The sequence below is a fragment of the Lycium ferocissimum genome, chromosome 10, assembly GCF_029784015.1.
Source record: "Lycium ferocissimum isolate CSIRO_LF1 chromosome 10, AGI_CSIRO_Lferr_CH_V1, whole genome shotgun sequence".
In the NCBI taxonomy this organism is placed as follows: domain Eukaryota; kingdom Viridiplantae; phylum Streptophyta; class Magnoliopsida; order Solanales; family Solanaceae; genus Lycium; species Lycium ferocissimum.
In genome coordinates, this window is record NC_081351.1 from 53,939,675 (window position 1) to 53,952,571 (window position 12,897).

The 12,897-nt window shown below is 35.1% G+C and overlaps 1 non-coding gene across 1 annotated transcript; it reads left to right on the forward strand.

Annotated features, from left to right (window-relative positions):
* The first annotated feature begins 2,862 nt into the window (after positions 1-2,862).
* LOC132035664 (small nucleolar RNA R71) lies at positions 2,863-2,969 on the forward strand. The gene has a single exon (XR_009409385.1). It is a non-coding gene; the product is annotated as a small nucleolar RNA R71 (small nucleolar RNA).
* The last annotated feature ends 9,928 nt before the right edge of the window (positions 2,970-12,897 follow it).

Here is a 12,897-nt window from a genome sequence, read left to right on the forward strand (position 1 = left end):
TCATTAATAGGTTAGTCAAAGGTTTTGAAATTTTTGAAAAATCTTTTATGAACCTTCTGTAAAAACCTGCATGCCCTAAGAAACTTCTAATGCCTTTAACAGTAGTAGGAGGGGGTAATCCTGCTATAAGATCAATTTTTGCCTTATCCACTTCTATCCCTTTAGCAAAGTGATTTTATGTCCTAAAACAATTCCCTCTCTTGTTACCATAAAATGACATTTTTCCCAGTTAAGAACTAGATTTGTCTCTTCACATCTTTTAAGCACCAAAGTCAAATGATAGAGACAATCTTCAAATGTCTTACCAAAAAGTGTGAAATCATCCATAAAAATTTCAAGGAATTTTTCAGTCATGTCTGAAAAAATTGCCGACATGCAACGTTGGAATGTAGCAGGAGCGTTACATAGTCCAAATGGCATTTTTCGGTAAGCATACGTACCTTGGGGGCATGTGAATGTGGTCTTATCCTGATCTTCTGGAGCAATTGATATTTGATTGTATCCAGAATATCCGTCAAGAAAACAATAAAAACCATGACCTGCAACTCTCTCCAGCATTTGGTCAATAAAAGGCAGAGGAAAATGGTCTTTTCTTGTGGCTTCATTAAGTCGTCTGTAATCAATACAGACTCTCCATCCTGTGACTGTTTCTGGTAGGTGTGAGTTCATTATTTTCATTTTTTACTACCGTCATACCTCCTTTCTTTGGTATTACCTGCACAGGACTTACCCAAGGACTGTCAGATATCGGGTAAATGATACCTGCTGCTAGAAGTTTCACCACTTCTTTCTTGACCACTTCTTGCATTGCTGGGTTCAGTCTCCTTTGGGGTTGGACTATTGGCTTGTAATTATCCTCCATGAGAATTCTATGCATGCAAATAGCTGGATTGATTCCTTTGATGTCAGCTATAGTCCATCCTAAAGCTCTTTTGTGTTCTTTCAAAGTGACTCCAATTAATCTGTTTTCTTGTTCTATAGTTAAAAAAGATGAGATGATTACTGGAAAAAATTCAGATTCAAGAAAAACATAGTTCAAATGAGAAGGAAGAGTTTTGAGTTCAATTTTTGGTTGAACTTCTGGTGGGACTTCCTCATTTCCGAAATCTTTTTCAAGTGTTTCAGCTTCTTCTTTTATTATGGGGTCATCATCACTTGTCGAACTTTGATTTGGACAAACATCTTTCCAATGAATCGGTAATCAACCGATCATCTTTGTATTCATCTGCAAGATCATTTAGCGAGTCAATTTGAAAACAAGAAGATGATGACTCATCCTTAGGAAATTTCATTATTTTCTCATGTCAAAAATCACTCTTTCCTTATCAACTCGTAGTATCAATTGTCCTTGATGGACATCAATAATTGCTCTACCGTAGCGAGAAATGGTCTACCTAAAATTAATGGTACCTCTGTATTTTCTTCCATTTCAAGTACTATAAAATCTGCTGGGAATATAAATTTGTCGACTCTTACAAGAACATTTTCAATTATTCCTTTTGGTTTTTTAGTACTTTGATCCGCCAGTTGAAGAGACACACCAGTGTCTTTTATTTCACCAAGTTCTAATTTCCTAAAAATTGAAAAAGGCATTAGATTTATTGATGCACCTGAATCACATAATGCTTTTTCAAAATGAGCACCTCTCTAGAGTGCAAGGAATTGTAAACTTCCGGATCACCAAGTTTTTGTGGAAGCTTATTTTGAAGTATAGCACTACATTTTTCTGTAAGCTTAACGACAGAAACTTCTTCCAATTTTCTTTTACTTGACAAAATATCTTTAAGAAATTTAGCATAAGAAGGCATTTGTGTCAAAGCATCTGTGAAAGGTATATTAATGTAAAGTTGTTTTAAAATTTCCAGAAACTTTGAGAACTCGTTTGTCAAGTTTTTTCTCGCTTCATCTTTTGGGGAAAGGGGAGAGGTTCAAAATGAGGATTTCTAATGAATTCATTTTCTTCCACCTTTTTCTTTTTTTTTCTTTTTGTTCACTTGGAAGCTTAGGTTCATCCTTATTCTCACTTTCATTTACCTGTTCTACCTCTCGTGGAGTTCCTTGTCGATCCGCATATGGATCATCAAGAGCTTTACCTGACCGTAGGGCAATGGCTTTGAGGTGCTCCCTTGGATTCTTCTCGGTATTGCTCGGTAGATTACCTTGAATTTATCCTGACATGAGGGTTGCTAATTGGCTTACGAATTTCCAAATTTTTGATGGTCGAATTTTGGCTTTCCATTTTTTCATCGGCGGCTTAATGTATTTGTATATCAAGTCTTCAAGGCTGGTCGATGCATTCTTTGGGCCTCGTTGTTCATCGTTGAAAACTTTCTTGCCCTCGTTTTGATTTTGAAAACCAAGTGGTGCTCGTACTTGTCGCTTTTTGATTAAAAAATCGTTGGGAATTTTCATCACCATTAGGATTACTCCATTGGAATCCCGGATGTTTTTGTGCCATAGGACTACCAAATGAGTAATTGTTTCGTAACCAATAGCACTTACCTCGTTCCTCATTTTGAGTTGAAGCTTGGCATTCGTGATTGGGGTGATTACCTCCACATACATCACAATTCTCTAGTTGAGATGGTGAGTGAGCATTTACAATAGCCTCGACTTTTTGTGTGAGCGCAATTTGTTGTGTCAATGAATTTAAAGCTTCAACTTGATTCACTCTCGTTTCTTTCTTGATAATCATTCTCCGTCCGAAGGCCATTGAATAGCATTTTCTCGAAATTTCATTCGAATTGTGTGGCTTCTGCAGTGGTTTTGCCCATTATAGATCCTCCTGATGCTGCATCAATTACATTTCTAGCAGAGGGTTTAAGACCATGATAAAAAATATATAAAATATCAGAATCTTGGATACCATGATGTGGGCATTTTCTTAACATTGAATTTAATCTTTCCCATGCCTGATATACAGATTCAACATCTGTTTGCATAAAATTATTGATTTCTTGTTTCATTTTAATTGTCTTGGCAAGTGAAAAATATTTATTAAGGAACTTTTGGGTCATTTGGTCCCACGTAGTAATGGAACCTCTTGGCAAGCCTCGCAACCATGTCTTGGCTTCTCCTTTTAGTGAAAAGGGAAAAAGCCGCAACCTGATAGCGTCTGTTGTGACTCCATTGTACCTGCAAGTTTCAACTAATTCAAGAAAATCAATTAGGTGGGAATGGGGATCTTCACTTACATCACCCGTAAACTGGCATGAATTTTGGATGGTCTGAATCAAGCCTGTGCGGATTTCAAAGTTATTTGCTGCTATTGGTGGTCTCCTTACGCTTGACTCTCCTTCAAAATGATCTGGCCTTGCATAATCTCTAAGTATCCTATCACGTCGTGGTGCCACCTCATCAAATTGTTCATCCATTTGATGTGGTGGAGGTGGGTTGTTTTCATTGTTCTCCATGTCTTTCAGTGAAGGAATTTGAGATTGTTCTTTTCGTAATAATTTTAAGGATTTTTCAATTTTAGGATCGTATTTAACTAGTTCCCTTGAAGAGGAACGGGTCATGCACTTCCTGAAGTTGTTTTTTTTTTTTTTTGAAGTAAAAATTAACAAAAAATGGTTCTCAAATTAGTAGTAAAACAATTTATCTGTAGTAGACTTTGCCAATCCCCGAATTAACGGCGCCAAAAATTTGACGAGTGTCTCAGCGTACATATATTTTTACTCGTACTTTCATCAAATTATAGTATAGAAAGATGTCGAACCCACGTAGATTGGTTTATCTATTCTACGTACGTTTCTTATTTTAATTACTATTTGAGAATATCGAGAGAGAGTTGATTGGTGAATTAATTAACTAAAAATATGTAATTAAAGCAATAGAGAAATATTTTAATTTTTCACAAATGTACTAAAAGGTGTTGGGATCCTGACTTCACTTGATATTTCTATTATAAAGTAAATTCTTTAATCTTCAATTTCTATTTCTCATAAATGTATAAATGCCTCTCACGATTACATTTATATATTATTACTTAAGTTGAAGAATTAATCGCACTCCTCTCGTTATACAAATTAATTATCAAAATAGTAATATTAAAGAACCGTAAATATATGCTTGAACTGAAACATGCTCTTTATAGTAAGTCCCTTTCGGTTACCTTACTTGCTATAACTAATCAATACACTATCCGCCTCTCTCGATTACAAATAAGTGTAAAATTAATTATAACATAAAAGAGCTAGATGTCACTAAAAATATTAACATCATCAATACGACAATTAACTATGTTACTTCTTCCGCCTCTCTCGATTACGAATTAGTAACAAATTAATTGGTAGTATAAATTAGATAAACGTTAACAAATAAAATAACATCTAACTGTAAAGCATATAAAAGTTAAATAGAAAGCTTCCGCTCAAACATGTGAAATTGAGGAATAATATTATCTACTATTATATAGAAATATCAAGATCCGTCATTCTCCCAACACAAAAGAAAGTTATTCCATATTGGAGTTAATACAAATTAATGGAAATATTCTTATCCATTAATAAGAAAATAGAAGAAATATTCAAGAAGAATAATTCCGCTATTTAATTAAAAGTAGGACCTAGAATAATTTCCTAACATTAAACAATTGAAGAAATAGTAGAAGAACTGAAGAAAGGAACAATATATTTTGCAGTCCTCCCTTTTGCTCTCAAAAATCTCTCAATTCGTCTCCCTTGAAATGGAAAACAATGTCTCTATTTATAGCCAATGAGAGTAGGCTGCAATTTGCCAAAATCTGAATTGCTGTCCTACCACTTCTCTTTTTCCTTTTCCTTTTTAAGATTAATTAATATGAGCTTTCAACTTGGCAAGTTGTAAATGCCAATTGCTTTTCCAATTAGGATACACGAACCAATATGGTAAGTTGCAACTTCTTCTCTTTCTTCATTTGATTTTCTTTTTCTATTATTTTAATTTGGTGGGTCCCACATCAAAGAAAATTTGTACAATTAGTTTCCTCTTTGCAGCACCTTTCCGTTCCCCTCTTCTTCTTCTTTTCTCATTCTTCTTCTTGATTTTGCTATGTTGATTTATTTATTAAAATTATGGTGTCTCCTGCAAATAAAATATAGAAATATTAATATTTAAAATTAAATAACAACTTAATTTATATATGTATTTTTGTCTTATCACTTTACTATAGTCCCTTAGCTCAAAAAGGACATCCTATCCACATCAACATTCAAAAACTATGTTATTTGTCCACCCTCATACTGTGATTCCCCACTACTAACTGTTGACACCCAATTTTGTCCCGTCTTTCCTAAAATATTTAGTTACGTTTCTGATATTTTGGCAACTTTAAAATAATTATTTGTATTTTTGCTATAATTATCAGCCTCCTACTAATACCGGCATTTCATTCGCTAGCCGTTATTATTTTTGTTACTGCCACCATTATTATTATTACTAATATTATTATTATGATCATTATTATGTTATCATTACCGGTATTATGATAATTCGCATTTTTATCATTTCAGCATTTTTACCATCCTATGCACACGCATCGCATTTATTTTCGCAAAATTAAATAATAGCATTTATTTACTGTTGACTTTCAAAATATTATTGTACGGCTATTACGACGTCGTATAATTTTGTTTTATCCGGGCACTAATAAATACATACTTTGATATTAGCAACATTTAGCACGCGTTAATATATAATTAATTGAAAAGGGCTTTTATTTAATTTAGACCCAAATCCGAGCCCAATTAGCCTATATTTCGGACCAGCCCACATAAAATTGACCCAGCCCACGCCCATTACCCGTCCGACCCGGCCCAACTCGTTTCTTAATGAAACGAGTAGGGTTTCCCCCTCTCTTTCTCCTCAGCGCCGCACCTCTTCTTCTTCTTCTCTCTCTTTCCTTTTCTCTCTCTTCCAGCTCCTCTCTCTCCTCACTCCCTTTCTCTTTAGCGTTGAAAATGGCAAATCCATAGAAAACTTTCTTAAATCCAGGCCATGCATGGCCATATAGGGAAAAGACAATTAATGTGCGTCCTCTCCCCGTCGATTTTTCAACCGTTGAAAAGGTAGGAATTTTGTTTTCGTCTTCTTTCTCTCCCGCTTGCTTCTGAAAATCCTTAATGGGTTTTGTTTGTTATTGAACCCAAATCGTTTATCTCATCCGCTCCTTTGACTTCGAGTACAAAATTTTTATGACGATTGTCTTCTTCTTCTGGGTCTCTGATCAAAGGACAGAGGGTTTTAACGTTTGTGTTTAAAAAGGATTTGATCCCGCCAATTTTCAGATTTTTGAAACCCAATTTCGAATCCAAAAAAAAAAAAAACCTAGTTACCCCTATAAATAGTTACTAGTTGAGTAGGAGGAAGGGAGAGTTTTTCCAATCGCCGAAATCCTCTAAAAAGAAAGTTTCTTGAATCGCCAAATTCCCCTGAAAATACAAGTCTTAACTGTTCCAGTTCCCCTTTAAAATATTAGCCCTTAATTTTCTTGATATCGTCTCAAATACTAAATCCCTTTTTGTTTCGCCTTTGGTATTTGTTCGGGTCCGAGTGTGCACAAACTCGGGATTTGTGGTGTTTCGAGGTAGATTGGAAACCCCCGCACCCCGTTCGCTGCACCCGAAGAAGGTAATTCTCCATTCCCTCTTTTTATTTCTGTTGCATTTTTTGTGTTGCTCTGTGTTATTTTAGTTTATTGTTCCATGATTCAAGTATGTTAGTTTTAGTTAAGTTGTTTTAATTCGATGGATAAGTCTATTTCTGTGTTAGTCTGTTTGTGTGTTTAAGCATGTTCGTGTTTGATAATTCAAAGGTAGTTTAGTTAAGTATGTAAACAATCCTCCTTTTAGTTAATTTAATTTCAGTGTTAGTAGTTTACTAGTACTTATGTGTTCGTGTATGTTTCGTCGTTTTAGTCGATTTAGTTTCAATTCAATAGATCAGTAGCATCTGTGTGGATTCATATGTTTTGGTTAGAATGGATTAGTTTACTATCGCCGTAGTAAGAGCCAAATATTCTTTGGTCTCGAGTCGAGGCCGTCATACTCGTAGTCTCGTCTGCTTTTTGCGAAATGGTTTAGTTTGGATTAGAACTAAGTCATAATAGATCTCTGTTAGTCTTAGGCAATATGAGTTGGAGAATTAACAATTGGAAGTCCATTTGATTCACTCGTTTAAAGGCATCTAGAGAGGTTAAAATGAGCCTACATTTTCATGAGTTTGATTTGTTTAACAAGCTTATTTTTCCTCTCACATACTGCTCACTGATCAAACATTCTTCTGTTAATTTGATGTGCCAATTGCTCGTTTAGTGATGATGTTTATGAGTCATGTATGTTTGCTTAATGTGACAAGAGCTGCGTGTTTGTAGTATGAGCTTAAAGGAAATAAGAGTTTGTAGTCATAAGAATAATGCACACAAGTCATAAGTGTTGCGTACTTACTCTTAGTGGTTGTCTTTTTGTTTTGTCTAAAAAAGAGATGTTTAGTGCCTCAAGTTTCAAAAACTGTCCTTGCTATAAAATGGTTCTGTCCCTTTCATATTAAACCAAGTTAACGAGTGGCTTGCTTTACTATTTAGTGCGGGAACTGGTTTAGGGAAAAAGTCACAGGGCTGCTACTAATGCAAGAATTTATACTGCAAATTTCCAGAGATGCCATGGGTTGCTTGATAAAAATGCTGAATTGGATCAAGAGTCATGTCTTGAATGAGTATATGCCTTCTTGTTTCTGTTTTAGAACTAATAGCCTGAGTGATGAGTAAATTATTCTTCTTTTCTTTTGAAAGATATGTCTTATCTTTAAGTGTTGAGCTTTGATGAGTAATTCCATCTTAATGTATTTACATTGGTTTCACTTTTCCAAAATAGGAGTGTGCTCTAGCATATATATCCGATCAAGTACCTTATTCCTTTTGTTTTTTTAGTATTTCGCGTGTTTAGATTAATGTGTGTTTGTGTGTTAATGTTTGTTTAGTTTAGTTGAGCTTAGTCTTAGTTAATATAGCATAGCATCAATTAATCATGTAGTTAGTTGGAGAATCATATGTGTTAGATTTGCTCATTTATTAACTTATTCTATGTGTTAGTATAGTCTTAAATCTAGTTAGCAATTGTTAAACATGTGACTCTATCCAGTCGTTAGCATGCCTGTAAGGTGGTTAGTTTGAATACTACTGATCATGTGCTTGTTTAAATGTCTACAACTGGGAATATTTTGATATATTGGTAGTGTTACTGCCTTGTTAATATAAAGAATATGGACTGAAAAACGCGCTTTGAATACCATGAATATCCCCAAATTCGAGCGGGTGTTTGGCATATCATAAATGCGCTATGTTTAGACTCGAAATAATGCCGTGTGTTGCCACCGTACTTCTTTCAAGCCCCCCGCGCATGCTATATTGCAAAATGCCTTGTTTAGATTCTTTGAATAGTTGAATATTGTGGATATACTTGGTCTATATTATGTGTGCCTTCATGTGAGTAAACGTGTATGTCTGAATCCCGGGTATAGTTTGTTATCAGTTTGGGTGTTGCATAAACTTTGTGTGCTGTTGCAAGTATATTTCAGTTGGTCATGTATATTATCGGTAAACCTTTATGAGAACACATTGATAGGGAGGTTAGATTGGTCATTATGGATCAAGCTTGAACCCTCCCCGATGTTAGCCATGCCTGGGATTCATGAAATCCCTTGGAACTTGTGCAACATCGGGATAATGGGGCAAAAGCTTTCCGATATTGACCTTCTATACATCCCTATGAGTGTGTATACATAAGGTATACTTCAAATATATATAGAATATACACGATCGGCTGATTCGTTTGAGTTTGTATTCCATACGTTTAATATAATTCATTGACCGCATACTAATCTTTTTCTTTCATTTTTTTGCATGAACCTCGCATACGAGTCCGAGGGACTCGTCTTCCACATTCGTTGTTGGGCTAAAAGCCCAACATAATATTATTAAGTCATTCTGTAAAAGCCCAACAAAGTTGACGAGCCACATATAAAATTTCTTATCGGGCCAAAGCCCCGAAGCTAGCAAATGGAACGCGACGAGCCCTAAGAATGGGCTGAACACATTTCACTTGTTTATTCCTCCATTTTACTCCTTTTATGCATTTAATTTGTATTGCATGACTAGTACTTGTTTGTTAATTTAGATGAACCTTAATGAAGTTAGTGGGTTTTAGTTTTAGTAATGGGTAGTTAATTTAAGGGAAACTGATAATTAATTCCATAGGTTTCATTCTCATTTTTTTATTTTACCTATAACATCTATCTTTATTAGAATAGTTGATTTTCGAAATGGCATAAATACATACTTTTGGCATCAAAAGAGATATGTTTCATTCTGTTATCTTAAAATGTAAAACGTACCTAATATGCAAATATAAATCCGAGTATACTTTATAACATTTAGGATAAATCAGATTGTATATATATCTTAGCCGTATACAGTTAAATAAAAGTAATAAAAGGGAAAGAAACTTGTGCCCTTTACATCACTTTTTAAAGAAATAAGTCTAGAGTTTCCTAAATCCCCATATTGATTTCACATAAGTCCATATTTGCTAAAAGCTATTATTTATAAGCAAGTTGTTATATTTTACGAGTCTTGTTTTCAATTGCATTATTATATTTTTCAAAACCTTAGCAACATTTATTTTCTCCCATACAAATTATTATATTTGCTATAAGTCTTTATTTTAGATAGCGTTATTATATTTAAAAAGCCTTAACAATATTCGAAAGTCTTATGTCAAAATATCATCTAAAGCTTCTTCTATGTAAATTATTATGTTTTTCTACAAGTCTTATTCTAAAATAGCGTTACTATTTTCACTCAAAGTTTTAGCAAAGATTTATAAATCTCATTTTAAAAGCATTTCCTTCATGTAAATTACTAATATTTTTCTACGAGTTAGTTTAAATGGTGTTATTATACTTCCTTTAAAACCTTAATAACATTTACAAGCTATTTTCTTAAAATTTAAGCATTATATTTAATCTAAATTAATTAACTTAAGTTTGGCCGGTAAATCGTAATTAACGGATCCTAGAGGATGCCTAACCCCTTCCCTTTAGGATAATTGGAACCCTTACCTAGAATTGAAACTTAAGCAGACCATTAACAAGGTTTAGTTAGTCTTACCTTAGTTAATAAAATAGGTGTCCTAATTCACCATTAAATTAATTAGGTGGCGACTCCTTAAATAAAGCAAAATAGGAATCTCCAATATGTTGTACCTATTTAACCCGTTTAAATAGGGTATAACAGCTTGGCGACTCCGCTGGGGATTATTAGGTTCTAAACCACAACAGACTTAGGTTAATTAATAATTTGTTGGATGCTTTGTTTGTTTTTCTTTATTTTGCCTTATATGCTTTTAAATGTTTTTATTATTGTTTTGTGCCTTATTTGTCTTTGCCATGTAATATGTATATTTTTGCTTTTATTAAATTGTCATTCCGTTCATATTTCCTCCACTTTCGGAAATTCACACTATCACACGTGCACGCGAAGTGTGTTTTGCGCATCCGTAAATTTCTTTCAAAATCCCAAATTTAGGAGAGTTGGCATATGCGCGGGGTGTCCGAATCTCCGGTGACCGCGTAGCCTTCTCACTCGAGTAGTCCGCTCGGGAACCTTGAGTCTAGTAAAGCCAAATCTTAGAAAACTTAAGATAGAGCTAAACCAAAATCCTCTTTAAGAGAATGCACGAACCTAGGAGGCTTAATACCCAAGGTGTATTAAGTCCATTAGTCAACCTCGTCCAAATGTCGAGTGGGTCTATGACTGACGACGATTATCATGTTATATGCATTGATTTGAAGGATAAACATGCGTGTTATGTGGACCATGTGCTATTTAAGGTAGAACTAATCGGCGAGTAAACGCGACGTGCGGCCATGAGTCGGTACAATACGAGCGGCGGGCATTTAATTACGAGCAAAGCATGCAAGAATTGGATACACTACTAGGCCGAGCGAGGAGACAACTTGCGTCGAAGGCATCAAACGGGAGGAGTTAAACATATCATGCACCGCCGAAAGATCGGGCATTCAATCCAAGCAAATAAGGGGCTCAAGAGTAACGAAGGGCTTTCCTCATTTTAATTAGCTTATGAGAGTCAAGTAGTAATTGTAATAATTACTTTTGTATTGGTATTTTAAGTTTTTAAACATTGTATGTTTTGGGGTATTCAATTAATAGCACACTGGATGATATATAATTACATGATTTATCCTTCAAACCTTCGCTAGGCCTACCTCTGGCACAAAAGAGGTCCCGTGCATAATAGGTCGCGCTACGTTCGCTATATCTCCCTTTTATTATGTGATTTGTTTACCATACGGGAGGACGTGTTGTTTGCTATGCGATATGTGCTTTGTTTGCTATGCAATATGTGTTTCTTTCAGCGTTGTTGGCTCGATGTTTTGCATTGTTTTAAGCGACAATTATTCCCTATCTTGTGATTTCTTCATTTTTAAAGGTTTTCGTTATTTTGATTATTCCCCCAAAGGTTGATTCGTGTTGAATGCGAACTGGCGGATCACCCATACTTCACAAGGTCAAAAGCACGAGCATCCGATGATATGAATGATTCAGGGGCATCCAACAGTGGCTTGGGACTTGTCGCCCCAGAAACGAACCGAAAGCTTCGGGAGGAGGAACGACGAACTCGTCGCCTAACTAGTGCAGCCAAATAACCAATATGCAAAGGCGAGATCGGCGGCTGCGAAATCTTGCCATCTATCCATCACCCTTAATACCCCTACTTTAACAAGAACAAATGCGACGCTTCCACCATCTTTTTCACTGTTGACTCGCCCGCTCCTCGGCCTCTCCTGACAAACCCTCCGCTTTACACATGCCATCCAAATGCTCATTCACAACAAACTAGCCGTAAGAAAAACCATACACGACAATCCAACGAGTTTGACACAACCTTGAAGATAAATCGACGATTTCGGGTCAAAATTCACCGCAATGTTGCAAGCTAAACTTAGTTTAAGTGTGATTCAAAGTGATTTTCAGAATAATATGGTATGATTTGAGTGATTACACATATGATTTGGGTAGAAATCGATTGGGAGGTGAGAGCTTTTTGGGTTTGAAATATTGGAAAAGAAAAGAAGTGAAAAGGACCTGTCTGATTATAAATTTTTATGAGGGCGTGCATACACTCTTTTGAGTTTGGGTGACTTTGTCCATTTGAAAGCGTAAATAATACACAAAAAATAAGTCCAGGGGGGTCATAGGATCCCCGCAAAGTTTAGGTGTGTTATGAAAACTTTGGCCATAGTTTGAGTGTGTTTTGAACACTTTTCCCAATTTTTAAACTTCACATGCAAACATATAAAATGCATATTTCAATAACTAAAGATTGAATATGCTTCACAAAATATTACAAGGACCAATATCACAACTTATCGATATTTCAGGGACTAAAATAAAATATATTATGTAAATTTCATGTAAAGGAGTTGAAAACATTTTAATTCCTTCTTGAAAAGGTATTTTTCTCTTTTATTAGTTAGAATTACGGAATACCATAACGACCCGTTTGGTCATTTAGCACTTTTGGACTCTTTTTCGCTAAAATACCCTTTTCGTAGTTTTAAAAGGTATTCTTGACTTGCGGGAATTGGTGGCACGGTGATTTAATTGGCGGGTACTTTTTTGAAATACATCTATTTAATGTGTGTGAATAGTTTACTTATAGGAATATGAGTTTCACACATATAAGGTACAGTTGGTAAATAAAGTATTTGACGGAATGGCTATATCTTATACAAGTGGTTAAGTGAATAAGTAAATTGGGGAACTGTAACGACCCATTTGGTCGTTTGGCACTTTTAGGCCTAATATCCCTAAAACACCTTATTCGTGGTCTAATTTTG